At 32.7% G+C, this 15000-nt stretch overlaps 1 long non-coding RNA gene across 1 annotated transcript in view; it reads left to right on the top strand.

Moving 5' to 3' along the window:
• The window catches only part of LOC149130846 (uncharacterized), a 75184-nt gene that overhangs the window by 20916 nt on the left and 39268 nt on the right, over positions 1-15000 (top strand). The gene's annotated exons all lie outside the window — the stretch shown is intronic.

Here is a 15000-nt window from a genome sequence, read left to right on the forward strand (position 1 = left end):
AGAATCATGACGTATGCTTCTTTCTCTCCTACAGTAGAACGTACAGAATTCATCAAGTCAAGTTTTTTTTAATATAACATATGTAAAAGACCATATGTATTTGCGTCTGAATGAGATGGTAAGAGTGTGAGGACGCCTATCTGCCATTTTCAAACCAATTATCTGACGAAGATAATTGCATATCTTTTTTATAGTTGCTTTTAACTCTGAAAATATCCATCTGTCTACTTAGCATTCTCTTCCCTCTTTTTCTCTCTCTCTCCTTGTATGTATGTATATATATATATATATATATATATATATATATAATTTATTTTTTAAGCTACCAATATCTAATTCTTATTTCTTTTTATTTGTATGAGTATGATATTTCTTTCAATCTCCACTCTCTTTCTGTATGTATGTATGTATGTATGTATGTATATATATATATATGTATGTATGTATATATATATATGTATGTATGTATATATATATATGTATGTATATATATATATATATATATATATATATATATATAGGGTGGGTTATGCATGTACTTGTGTGTTCATGTACTTCTTTCATTCTGTATGTATGTATGTATGTGCTTTTTTGTGTATGTGAATACCTGTACAAAATAAATGCAACTTATATACGCAAATTATATACACATATACACGCATTTATGTGTATACACACGCACACGTACATATAATTTATAGAAAAACAAAAAACAAAGGTAGGTGTATGAACAACAAGTGTATTGGTTTGAAGCTTGGGAAAAATGGCAAAAGTCCTTTGCGTTTCGAGCCTACGCTCTCCAACAGAAAGGAAGTAAAAATTAACAGAGGATGAAAAAAACTTGTAGATTTCATCTGTCCAGCATGGAAGAGGCTAGAGGGACTGAAACTCTATTATCTATAGTGAAGCTACATGAGATATGCAATGATATACATAAGGATGGTCGTGCAATGGCTAGCCTCCCAACTTTAAAATTAAATGCTATACGAACCTCCGAAGTGGACGGTACTGCATCATGTCCATGACGTCATTTTCTCCATCTCGTGAAAGAACTCAGTACTGTAATAGCTTAGGATACAATGGTTTACAACTGTGCAACATTCGTACGAAAGACCTAGGAGATTTGCGAGTTGGAGATGCTGAGGATTTCAATGAACACTTGACGTGTTTTTTTTTAGTGGGGGGGGGGGGGGTGTACCAAATGAACACACATAGTAGCAGGAGGTAAAAAGACCAGCACTGTCCAACTTGGTATTTCATAATAGATATATAATGCTGGAAACAATCCAAATTGCCCTACATACGGTGATCCAGCATGGCTTCATGTTCTAACTCTTTATCATACGCGTATTACGTTTGCATATTTAAAGACGACTTCCATGTAGACCCTACATCAGACTTTCAAAATGCATGTGATTCGAGTATATTTTACATAATACCCGAGAGATATATGCAATGCCAAGACTATGTTTATCTTTTATTTATTTCTCTAGAAATATAATGTTTATCGAAATAGCTAGAATCGTCCATCTATCTCGGTGATTCAATCGAAAAATGTAAGAAATAAAATTACTAGTAATTCTCTTTTCGCTTTATATGAATTTATTTGCAAATATCAATTTATTGTTTTATTATATCATAATTTTTCAAGCAACATACGACATGCTTGTATTTTCCTGTTCTTTTCCTGACTTGAGTTTTAATCTTTCGGATTCAACTCTGCGAGCAAGACAAAGCGAGCTCTGAATTAAGACCGGCATATCTTTATCAGGCAACCGAATGACTTCACAGCTTGTGAAGCAAATCTGACAAATGTAGTTGTTTCTCTGTAAGCCTTTAGCAAATTATTTAATTTCATAGTGTATTAAAACTTAAATTCGTGAAATATAGATTACATATATTTTTCGACAAGAATGTACCCAAATTCCTGAACGGAATATGAAATGTATATTTATGTTGACTACATATGGTATTCAAGTATCCACCGTTAAACTTACATCATATTTATCGATGGAATAATAACTGTTGCTTATTTTCTGCTGGGAATAGCTAAACAAATTCCATCTAAATGACAAGTTGTTCTTACAAAGCAATTAAATTTTGTAGCGTTTTGGCAGTTGTTTAGATGTTAATTTTCTATTGTTAATGATAACTGAAGAGGTAGCGAAATTCTTAATATTGGAATGGTTAATATTAATGCAATTAACGAGCGTTCAAGGTTTCATGGTTTTCTTAAATGCAATTCTTTGAGGCAAATAATACCATTTAATTTTAAAATGTATTTGCTCAACAACTACTTACAATCGAAATAAAAGGGGATTATTCCACTGAAATTTGAATTTTCTAATTATATGTTTATTGAGGCTATTTAATGCATTTCTGAAATATATTTCTTTAAGCTTTATCATAATAATTTTCAATATTTTTGAAAGGGTTTTCATCGTATATATGTACAACAGCGCAATGAATATTTCAATAATACAAGCTACAGTGATCTTTTAATGTAATTCTTCGAATAATTTAATAAGGATTTCATTCTAAATCTTCAAGTTTCTTGATTGTTTTATATAAAATTAGAAATTCTAGAATTTTCGTATCTCTATCAAATAACAAGTATAGTCGTCAGCTTCCTTTTCAAAACACGAAAAAGAAAAAAGCTATAGACACACACATACACATATTTGAACCTGTCAGTGTGCTTCTTTGTCAATTTCTCTCTCTCCATCTATCTATCTATATATATATATATATATATATATATCATTTAAGTTATTAGAAATAACATTCTAATTTAAATATAGTGTTTTGAAAAAAACAACATTCAATATGCCGTTTGGAGAGTCCAAAATTGAATGCTGATGCTATGCGTTTGGAAAAACGACACGGAAGTTTAAGAAATCCAAAGCTTTTAGTTATAGTTTCGGTCGTTGAAGTCAGATGCCCTTTTATACAACGGGGCCAAAAACAGTGTCAACTGTGACAGAAACCAAATGGAAGGCTTTCCGTGACCTCTCACATAGCAAGAAATGGCAGGCAAATTTTCCCTCAATTTATGCCCTAGTGATTTAATATGAAAACAAAAAAAATGTTCAATGGGAATTTTAGATCGGCTTGAGAACGGACGGGCTGATCACAAGTGACACACCCAGTGGCGATGAGAATAACGTAAATAACAAAAACCACAGCAAAAGTAACAATAACGGAATCATTCAGTCGTCCTAAACAGGTTTTTTGTTGTTTTAAACCGGATTAGTGTGTTTTGGTAAACTCAGGAAGATATAACACATGAGGCTGGTTTATATAAACTGGTGTTAAATTTTAAGCGCTTAATCTTTTAATTCACTGTTAGTCACAGCTGAGCGAACAAGTGTATTGGCTTTGCATAGAAGTATAACACATACACAACGCACACAAATAAACATACTCTCACATACACACACAGAGTTAATCTATATGTGCCTATCTATAAGATACATGCACACATACATATTTATGAAGCAGAATGTTGAGAAGATACAGGCGGCTAGCTGGCAGAAACGTTAGCACGCCGGGCGAAATGCTTCGTTCTGAGTTCAAATTCCGCCGAGGTTGACTTTGCCCTTCATCCTTTTGGGGTCGATTAAATAAGTACCAGTTACGCACTGGGGTCGATATAATCGATTTAATCCGTTTGTTTGACCTTGTTTGTCCCCTCTGTGTGTAGCCCCTTGTGGGTAGTAAAGAAGTAAGAATGTTTAGAAGATAATTGGATAAACGAATAATAATTTCAAGACGCGTTATTACCAACATTATAATTTCCTTTCAATATCTGGAAAAAAAATATCTACTGCACATGTTTCCATTTCGCGTTTAAATGTATTCTATTCAACCATATCATATAGAATACGTTGGCCAATCTTAGAATATTCTTTGATCAACCGTGCAGTGTACAATATGTATGAGCGAAAATTCTCACTTTTTAGTTTATTCTACGGAAGGCAAGTTTGAGAAAAAAATATCGAATTATTGAATTCTAGCAAGCACACTTCGAAGTATTTATTGTGCAATTTTTTAGCTGCCTAATGTCTTAAATGTATTGAACTGACACATTGAAATATACGATCTTAACCGCTTTATTTATTGACCAAGTATTGACTGTTTATTGACTATTTATTATTTCCCTGAACCGAAAAACCTCGCTACCATCTTTTCTTATTGTTTCCATTATCGTTGCTTTCCTGGTAACTTACAACTACTGTGACTTTAAAACTTATAGTTGCATTAAAAGCAACGTGTATTCCATTACAACGTCTGCCCCCTGGTCATGTAATGCTGGGTTTTTTTAAGTTGTCTTGCACACGTGTATGATTTTAATGCATATTTTTTCAGCAATTTCTTGTGCATTTATTTTACATTTTAAATCTTCGCGTTCATGCTACGCGTATATATTTCATAACTTCTGATACTTTACTTCTGCTTCTCCCATGCATTCACAATATTAATATTGTTCTTATCTATATCCCATCAACATCTACGAAGCTTCTTCTTCGGCTTCATATTTTTGCAGCTTTTTATAATTAATTTCTATTGCAAAAAAAAAAAAAAATTGAGCACTAGGCATACAAAGTGCTGGGGTCGATTTCTTCAACTAGAAAACACTTTAAGGAAGTGCTCCAGCATGGTCGTATTCAAAGGAATGACAAGTAAAAACATTTAAAATATTTACCCAACTTTGTGATACATTTTACCTGTTTGTATCAACAAGCCTATAACACACACACACATACACGCACATGCATACATACGCACACATATATATATATATATATATATATATATATATTAAAAAAAAAAATATATATATATATATATATATATATGAGGCGTAAAGAAAAAGGATAGATATAAAAACATGAATGAAAATTTTATTATGAATGAAAGATTAAACTTTATATAACTTAAATCATAAAACAATTAACTATATTGTAAATATTTAATTCATATATATACAGATGGATAGATAGATATAGATATATAAGTGTATGTAAGCGTGTGTGTGTGTGTATATACAAACAATGCCCCAATATGAAGAACAATATAACTTGTAAACATCACCATTGTAGCTGTCGATACACTGAGCTTTGCCCATTTGATCAGACGTGTATGATATACTCCCTCATATATGAGGCAGATGCAATAGCAACGCTTAATTGTAACTTAGTTGAAAAGTAGATTTACAGCGACTTATGTGAGAGCGATTTTGAAGGACGTTGTGCTGGGCGTCTGTCTTAATTACGCTACATCCAAATAATTAATGCAAGTAATTTGTCTGGCCACGTGTGGAGTTTGAAAACCAACTCCAGACCGTACACTATCAAGCGGGGAATCGCCAGATCTTAAAGGATCAAAGAAATGCAAATTATGCGTAGGAAAAAGAACTCCAACAAACTGCTTAGGTTTTAGCAGGCGCAGACAAATGAACAGGTATCTTTTGTCGAAATGGAGGACACCAGCCGTACCGGACTAAGCCCGCGTCTCGCAAACTTTGACATTTTTCCTTAACTTTTCCTACATTAATTGTTGTTTCTGTAATGAGTCTTCTAGCTTTCTTCTTGCTTTCTAATCATGGTCTTCCTGCTTTAGTTTCTTTCTGCTCGTTCAATTTTTTTTGTGTCAATCTTCTTCTGGTTATTCTTTCTCAATGTCCAGCGTCACTGCCCTCGTTTTCAAAATGTCTTTATTGTTCAAAATATATATAACTCATAGCCAGAGGCTGAAAAAGTGCTAGCAGATACATGGGGTATTTTATAGTTTTATAAATATGACTAGTTAAAGTATCATAGAAGCATGAAACTATTAGTAACTTTTCAATTGTGTTATATATATAAAATTCACACATCCATACCTTTCTCAGCATCTACACACCACACATGCAATCAAAGCATGCGAATATATATGCATTCATGCTTAAAAGCAAATGTTAATAGTTTTCAAATGACCAACAGAGTCTGGTAGAGTAAACGAGTAAAAAGATTCATAGAAATATCAGGAAACACAAAGAGTTAAGGGTGGGAAATAACAAAAGTAAAGTCATTTTTTTCTTAATAGAGTAGGTCTGTTAGATACAGTTGAAATGAAGAATTATGATTGGAATATTAAATAGTTTATTAAAAATTTTCATTCGCTACTTATTGTAAGCCGAATATTGTATTACGTATTCATATGTCAACGTTTATGTACATTCGTAAATGTAGACATATATATGTGTGTGTGTGTGTGTGTGTGTGTGTGTGTTAGAGTCAGTGTATTTGTGGAAGTATATGTGGTTATGACTCAAGCACATGGATATATATATCAATAGATTTAGATTTATATTCATGCCCAGATTATTCTGTAGATGAATAAGCATGTGCACAAAAAATCTGAGATGAAATATATAGATACATACACACACACACACATATATATATATATTGATAGATAGATAGATAGATAGATAGATATACATATATATATGTGTATATACATATATATATGTGTGTGTGTGTGTGTGTGTGTGTGTGCGTGTATATATATATATATATATATATATATATACATATATATACTTATATACATGTATGCATATATATATGTGTATTTATGTATGCATGGCTGTATGTGTGTGAATGGGTATGTGCGGGTGTGTGCGTGTGTGTACATGAACGCAAATATACAAAAAGATTGCATTTCTATACAGGGTATACCAAAAGTTTCCAGCATCCTATTGAGCAATATAATTTGATATAATATTTTGTAGCGTAGTTCAACTATAGAAAACCACGAAATATATTTTATCATCATCATCTTTGACTTCATAGTTAGCCTCCTCCTCCTCCCGATCATCTTCATCTTCTAGTCGAGTTAACCACGTGGTTTAGCCAGATCTGATTTCGCCGCATTTCATAGTCCATGATATATTCGGGTTCTCAGTGGGACAAAACATCATGTTCTTATAGAGTAAGTCGATAAAGTTATGTTACATGTATAGATGTTTGTTGGTCCAATGGAGTGTAGCAGTAATGAGCTTAGCTCTCCATTTGTGCTTAACCTCCCAGACATGATCAATCTAATGCATCTCTCTCTCTTTCTCTATCTTCCTCTCATTAACACACTTACTTTTTATTATGACCTCAGCAATGCAAGAAAGTTACTGTGCAGTCCTTTTCCATATGTAGTGGCACACGGCCTAGCGGCTAGAGCAGCGGACTCGTGGTCGATGACCACTTCCAGCTAAATAAACGATTGGTACGAACTGTGCTAACACACTCGCTATACTCTGTTCACGTACATTCTTTCTAAGATCAATGCTTGTGTACCAACTGTCGAAATACAATTTTTTGCCATATTATTCTTTTATTTCTCTGTTATTTGACTGCGACCATACTGGATCAACGCCATTAATGGAACACATCGACCCCAGGATTTATACTTGTAAGCCTGATACTTATCCTGTCGGTCTGTTATCCTGCCGAGCCGCTAAGTTACAGGAATGTATATACATATATATATATATATATATATATATATATATATATATGGACCTAAACAACACTAACAATCGTTCCTTCCAGGACGGCCACATTATTTTCGAAAATATTCTTTACTTTAAAGAAATGTTATTGAACATCTCTCTTTGAAAGCTTTAGATATATATATATATATATATATATATATAGATAAAATATTCGACGGGTTTCTTTCAGTTTTCGTGTACCACATCCACTCAGAAGGCTTTGGTTGATTTGGGGCTATATTGGAAGACATTTGCGCAAGGTGCTACGCAGTGGCACTGAATCTGGAACCATGTGTTTGGGAAGCAAATTTGTTACCACACAACCACGCCATTTGTTGGGAAGTTTTGCCGCAAAATCCAAACAATATTTCTAGAGGCTTCAGGAAGTGAGCCCACAGATGCGTCAGCACGCAACACAAAATGCCTGCCGGCATTTCGTCCGTCTTTACGGTGTGAGCTCTAATTCTACCGAGGTCGACTTTGTCTTTCATGCTTTCGGGGTCGATAACATAAGTGCCAGGTGAGGTACTGAGGTTAATGTAATCTACTTACCCCCTACTCGAATTTGGTGGCCTGCTGCCAAAATTTGAAAGAATTATTTCTAGATGCTTGTAGGTCTGGTTGTTTTTGACATGTTCCAACTACACGAGAATGGACTTCAAAAGTGTGGAAATACTCATCTATCTCTAACAACACGGCGGCTTCTTTTTAACCATAAAATCTCCCGCAGTTCATATGAAAGGAGATAACAGGTACGTAGGGATCATAAAGGTGCTTAGAAAAGCCTGAAATTATCAGTTCTCAATATATACATTCAACCCCTTTCAGCATGTAATTATGCTAGAATGGATAGTATTGCTTTAAAGCAACTAAGTACAAAAACACCATATTGCATGTTTTCTATTAGGATCCACGAATAATTTTATTCAATAAGTAACGGTAAACAACCTTTCGAAATAGAAGGAAAATATTCATACCTTATAACTTCAGTAAAATTTTACGGTTTGAAGTTTCAGTATCCTATCAATACGTTCAAACGCGTTGTTGTTGTTTTCAAAGAGAAAGTCTGATGGTTGTTTTGAAGTATAGAAAGTAGGTTTAGGCCTTAAATCCTTGTTTACTCTTAGGACTTTCGTTAGAAAGCGAAAGCAAAATAACGATATTTCTTTAAACTAGAAAAGCACTCGGAGTGCACAGACCTCCGCCAAGCCGCTCATTTCCACCCATATACACGCATGCTGAAAATCGCCCAATTTCCCAAACCAACGCCGGCAAATCCCATACTTATCTCGACCATCATCATCATCAACACTGTCTCTACTTTCACCACAATCACCGTCAAAGCTACAATCACCACAATCAGTTTCTTTACACAGTTGAAAATCCATTATCCGATACTCATGGGACCAAGATTGTTGCAAGTTCTTGATTTTTCTAATTTCGGAGTGCTTTATCAAAAAAAAAAAAAAAATTGCATCTACAAAACGGAACAGTTTGAGGATAGAAACCAGGTCTAAACACAAAAGCTTATAGACATACTCTGTAGGTAGTTCTATGTAAGCCTTTAATTATTATTTTTTTTATACTTAAGACCATCGGAAATGTTAAAATATCAGCCTCTACCTATGTTGTCCTGCTTTTATTAAAGTTATTAGATTTGATTACTTAGATAAGTTTTGGCTGAAGTTGACTCAGGCCATGTCTAATTTAATAGCATCACTTATAAGAGATACACAGTCAGCTCTGGGGAACCGTAGTCCATTCAAGCAGAGGATTATTGTTTTCAGATACATATCTGGGTGTGTGTGGTTATCTGGCTTTGTCGGTTGTAAAGACAATGGTCCAACCTGATCCGATCAAAAGAACAGCTTGGTCGTGAAATCACTGTGCAAGTGGCTGACACTCCACAGACACGTGTACTCTAAACGTAGTTCTCAGGGAGATTCAATGTGGCACAAAGTGTGACAAGGCTGGGCAATTAAAATACAGGTACTACTCATGTTTGCCTGCTGCGTGGACTGGAGCAATGTGAAATAAAGTGTCTTGATCAAGGATACAACACGTCGCTAGGAATTGAACTCACAATACTCTAACCCCTAAGCCACATGCCTTCACACATAGCACTACATTGTACGTAATACAACAATACAGCCCACACAAAACAAAACAGACGCCACAAAACGCATAATACAAGTTATACAACACAACACTCACAATATATCAAAATATATTGTACTTAACGCGTAATAACATATCGTCCACACAACACATAATACAGCCCTCACAACAAGTAACGCAGCCCACACAATATATAACAATACATTTTATATAACATTTGATAATGTAGGCCACACAGCACATAGAACACGGTCTACTTAAGAGCCCACACAAACCATAAGAGAGATCACATAGCATGTAGTACAGTCCCCAGTCATCAAACAGAGGCCGCACAGCACAAAACAGTCTACACAACACAATAGAGAAATCCTTCAAAAAAGTTGAACGGATATTTATCAAACATGGTACCGAGGAAACAGTTAGATGTAATCATCTGAGACAAGCCTGTTCCGAGTGACAACACGATGAACGCAAACTGTCCAGATATAATTCCCCAAGATCGGAATGAATAACAGTTTTTGCCTTGATAGACATTTCCTTTCCTTTTGATCACAACATTGCACGGAAGGTGGACAAGAAACTGTCAAATTATATAGGATATCTGAATTGAAATTAGCTACAAGCGTGGTAGGATATGCTATCGATATCACATAGCGATAGCATATCCAATAATGGTTTGAACACTACAAATAATAGTTTGCGGGGAAAAAATATTAATGCAAATGTAAAATCTATACCGAGGCTGACAAGTTTACATGCTGATCTAAAAATTAGGCCTAATAGGTGTAACCTATCTCCAAGTCAAGGCCCTATCAATTCAGTAGGATATTTCAGAACAATCTCTAAACAATAGACATAACATATAACAAATGAAAACAATATAATACGCATTGAATTCTTACCATATGTCCATAAGACACAACAAATAGAAAAATACCCGTACTACAGATAGTTTTTACAGAATATTACATAGCTTGTTAAGGTGGACAGCTGGCTGAATCGTTAGGAAAACGCTTCGACCGAACAAAATACTAAGCGGCATTTCGTCCGTCTTTACGTTCTGAGTTCAAATTCCACCTAGGTCGACTTTGCCTTTCATCCTTTTAAGCTCGATAAATTAAGTACCAGTTGAGTGCTGGGGTTAATGATATCGACTTAAGCATCGACCCCACCCCCATATATATATATATATATATATATATATATATACACGCACTTCGCCAGATCTATATAATTCCGCAATATTTCCATAACCCAAACAACGTAAAACCAGGACAAGGTCAGCCTTGCAAACTACTGCCTAAAAATAATAACACCCACATTCTTTCTCCCTGTCATACAAACATCTCCAATTTCTTCCAAATTCTTCAAACAAACTACTTCACACTTGCCTCTCAGTCTCCCCAGCCTTAACAGTTACCGAGTACATTTGAAACCTAACCAATCATTATTAACCCTAACCCAGAAAGCTATTTTCTGCACCCACTACTTTCAATCTAACACACCAACTCCTCTTTCTAATACACTTAGCTCTCCACAAAATCATTCCATCTCTAAGCTCCATTCTGTCAACACCTCAAATGTGAAATTCTTCCCGGAGGCTGAGGGTACCGATGATAGACTCATTTAAAGCATGTCTTGGACCACCAAGCCCCCAGAAACAGCTGTTAGACTTGTAAAACTCCTACTCAACTTCCTTAATTCTTGATATCATTTCCATTCTGTGTAAGTCGGACATTTGTATATGTACACACATGTACATTTTTGTATTAAATGCACTTAATATTTTTTAATATCGACTTGTCCTTACATTCACTCGTCTAACTGCTCAAGTTCAAATCTTTTGAGCACTACGAAGGTTATTCTATACAGAGAATACCTGTTTCTAATCTATAAACTGGATACATACTTATACATATACACACATATATACATGTATATAAAGTGTGTGTGTGTGTGTGTGTGTGTGTGTGTGTGTGTGTGCACGCCGGTTTTTCAAGTTTCTGTCTGCTAGTTCCACTGACTGGTTGTGATCCGCCTAGTGCTATAATGGATGGCACTTACCGAAGATGGCACGAAGTGGTACTGAACTCGGAAACGTGATAGGGTAATAAACTTTCTACCAAATACCCACTCCAACGCTTGTGACGCCAATCTACCCGACTGTTCGAAATATCAATTTAAAGACAAAAATGCAAAAGACTGACGAAGTTAACGCCGGCGGGATGGCAAAGGATGTAAAAAATACCATAAGGCATTTTTCTAGAAGTTCTACTAATTCTGGTAAAACACTGAAAGTAACGTATTACAAGATTTCAATCGATAATAGTTGCAATAAAAAGCGAACGATTTAGCTACAATAAAAACTGGACGGCTTACCTACAATAGTTCCCTTCTATTAGGATCTAATAAGCCATCAGTTAATATCTGGAGTAAAATTAGAATTAAAAAAAAAAAGAGAATAGAACATCAGCTACAATGATTAGAAATTTGAAGAAAAATAATAACGTAAAACACAGCAAGCAACAACGAAGGAGGGAGAAATCTCATATAAACGAATGACATTTCGGATACCATAACGTTTCTAACGCTAACCCCGTCGATTGCTTAAATGTTGATAACAAGTAGGCATGCTTATCGCATAACACTGCATGTGTACGGAGAGAAACTCCTAATTTTCCCTTATCTCAGGCATGTAGTTACGCTATATTAAAAAGAAAGGAAAAGAGAAAAGAAACAATGAAGCAAAATATCTTTGCATAATGTTATAATCTAGCGGCCGCCATATTTTCTCTCATGTGATAAATTTTCGTGTCGACGAAATGTGTGGATAGCAATCAGTAATCTTGTAAATATATATATTGAACCAAATGTACGCATATATGGATATAATATTTGGTTTGTGTGTATATATATATATATATATATATATATATATATATATATATATGAAGTCTATAACATATATATATATAAAATTTATAACATATATATATATGTATATATATATATGAAATTTATAACATATATATATGTATATATATATATATATGAAATTTATAACATATATATATGTATATATATATATATGAAATTTATAACATATATATATGTATATGAAATTTATAACATATATATATGTATATATATATATGAAATTTATAACATATATATATATGTATATATATATATATATATGAAATTTATAACATATATATATGTATATATATATATATATGAAATTTATAACATATATATATGTATATATATATATGAAATTTATAACATATATATGTATATATATATATGAAATTTATAACATATATATATGTATATATATATATGAAATTTATAACATATATATGTATATATATATATGAAATTTATAACATATATATATGTATATATATATATGAAATTTATAACATATATATATATGTATATATATATATGAAATTTATAACATATATATATATGTATATATATATGTATATGAAATTTATAACATATATATATGTCTATATATATGTATATGAAATTTATAACATATATATATATATATGTATATATATATATGAAATTTGTAACATGTATATATATGTATATATATATATATGAAATTTATAACATGTATATATATATATATATATATATATATACATATATACACACACACACACACACAGTCACACACACATACACCTATCTCTCCTGATCAGTTTCTCTAAGGTTTACAAGTTTACAATTTCCACAAGTATTTGTCACCCTTTCTTTACATTAGAGTATATATGTATAAATGTTTGCATACATGCATGAGTGCATACATACATACATACATAGATAGACACAGACACACACAATACGAGCACACAGAGAAATATGCATGCATGTATATATGCGTAGAATGATACATAGATAGGCAAATAGAAATAGATATTTAGATGCATATCAATCATATATACGTGTGTTTGTTTGTGTGTATAAATATATGCATATATATATATATATACCGATTTATTTATCTTTCTATCTACCTATTTATAGATCTTTCTGTATATCTATCTATATCTATCTATCTGTATATGTATATATATATATATATATATATATATATACATACACACATGCATTTATAAATTGTCGAATTTGTTGGTACGTTATTTGGACGAAAGCAACGTTCACAATTTGCTAAGCAGAGAGGCCCGCTGCAGAAACACACACACACTTATAGCAACATACCATTCGCATACACAAATACGTGTGGATGTGTGTATTTCTGCGCTACAGGATGAAGAGATTCTTCACAGTTTACAGCTCTACTCAAAATGCATTTGTCCTTCCAAGGTTATCGTAAAAGACACGTGAACAAAGAGGCGCGTGGGGAGAAACACAAAATCGCCGTGTCTTATACATACATACATATATACATACTCACAGATATGTATTATGGATATGTGTGTGTATATATATATATATATATATATATGCACATAAATATACATGTATTTATATATTTGCATATATCAATCAATATATATGTGTTTCATATATATATATATATATATATATATATATATATATTATTACGTATACATACATACATATGTATATGTAGGTGTGTACACGTGCACACATTATATATATATATATATATATATATATATACACACATGCATACATACATACATACATGTGCACGTGCACACACTATTTATATATATATATATATATATATATATATGTATATATATATATATATATAATTGTATATTATAATATCGGTGATATAAATTATCATATAGACAATATTTTATTCTTAACACAATTAACTGATAAACTATGGAACGCAATAGCGGACATAATCTATAATAAGCCACAACATTTATATTATATTAAATATTTTCAAACTATAAAGAAGAAAGAAACAAATACATAAATATTCGATTAATGTTTCTCTATAAATTTCCGATAATCTTAAAGTCTGAAACATTACTCTAGAATTACAACGTATAATGCTGTGTACTCACGTACAAATATATACACATATTCTTTACACACACACATATATTACGTATACATATATATTATATATTTACACACTGAGGCACATACGCAAACACAAACACACATTCACAGATATTTACACACATATATATATACACGCACACACACACACACACACACACATACATATATATATATATATATGTACATGTACATGTGTGTTACATGGTATGCTCAGGTGTATATTAATAATATACATATACAATTACACATTTACACTAAGTATATGCACAGTAAAAATAAACAACCACACATAGTGTCTTACACAACTCCACACTCATACA

Source organism: Octopus bimaculoides, chromosome 27 (genome assembly GCF_046866305.1).
Source record: "Octopus bimaculoides isolate indiv1 chromosome 27, ASM4686630v1, whole genome shotgun sequence".
NCBI lineage: Eukaryota > Metazoa > Mollusca > Cephalopoda > Octopoda > Octopodidae > Octopus > Octopus bimaculoides.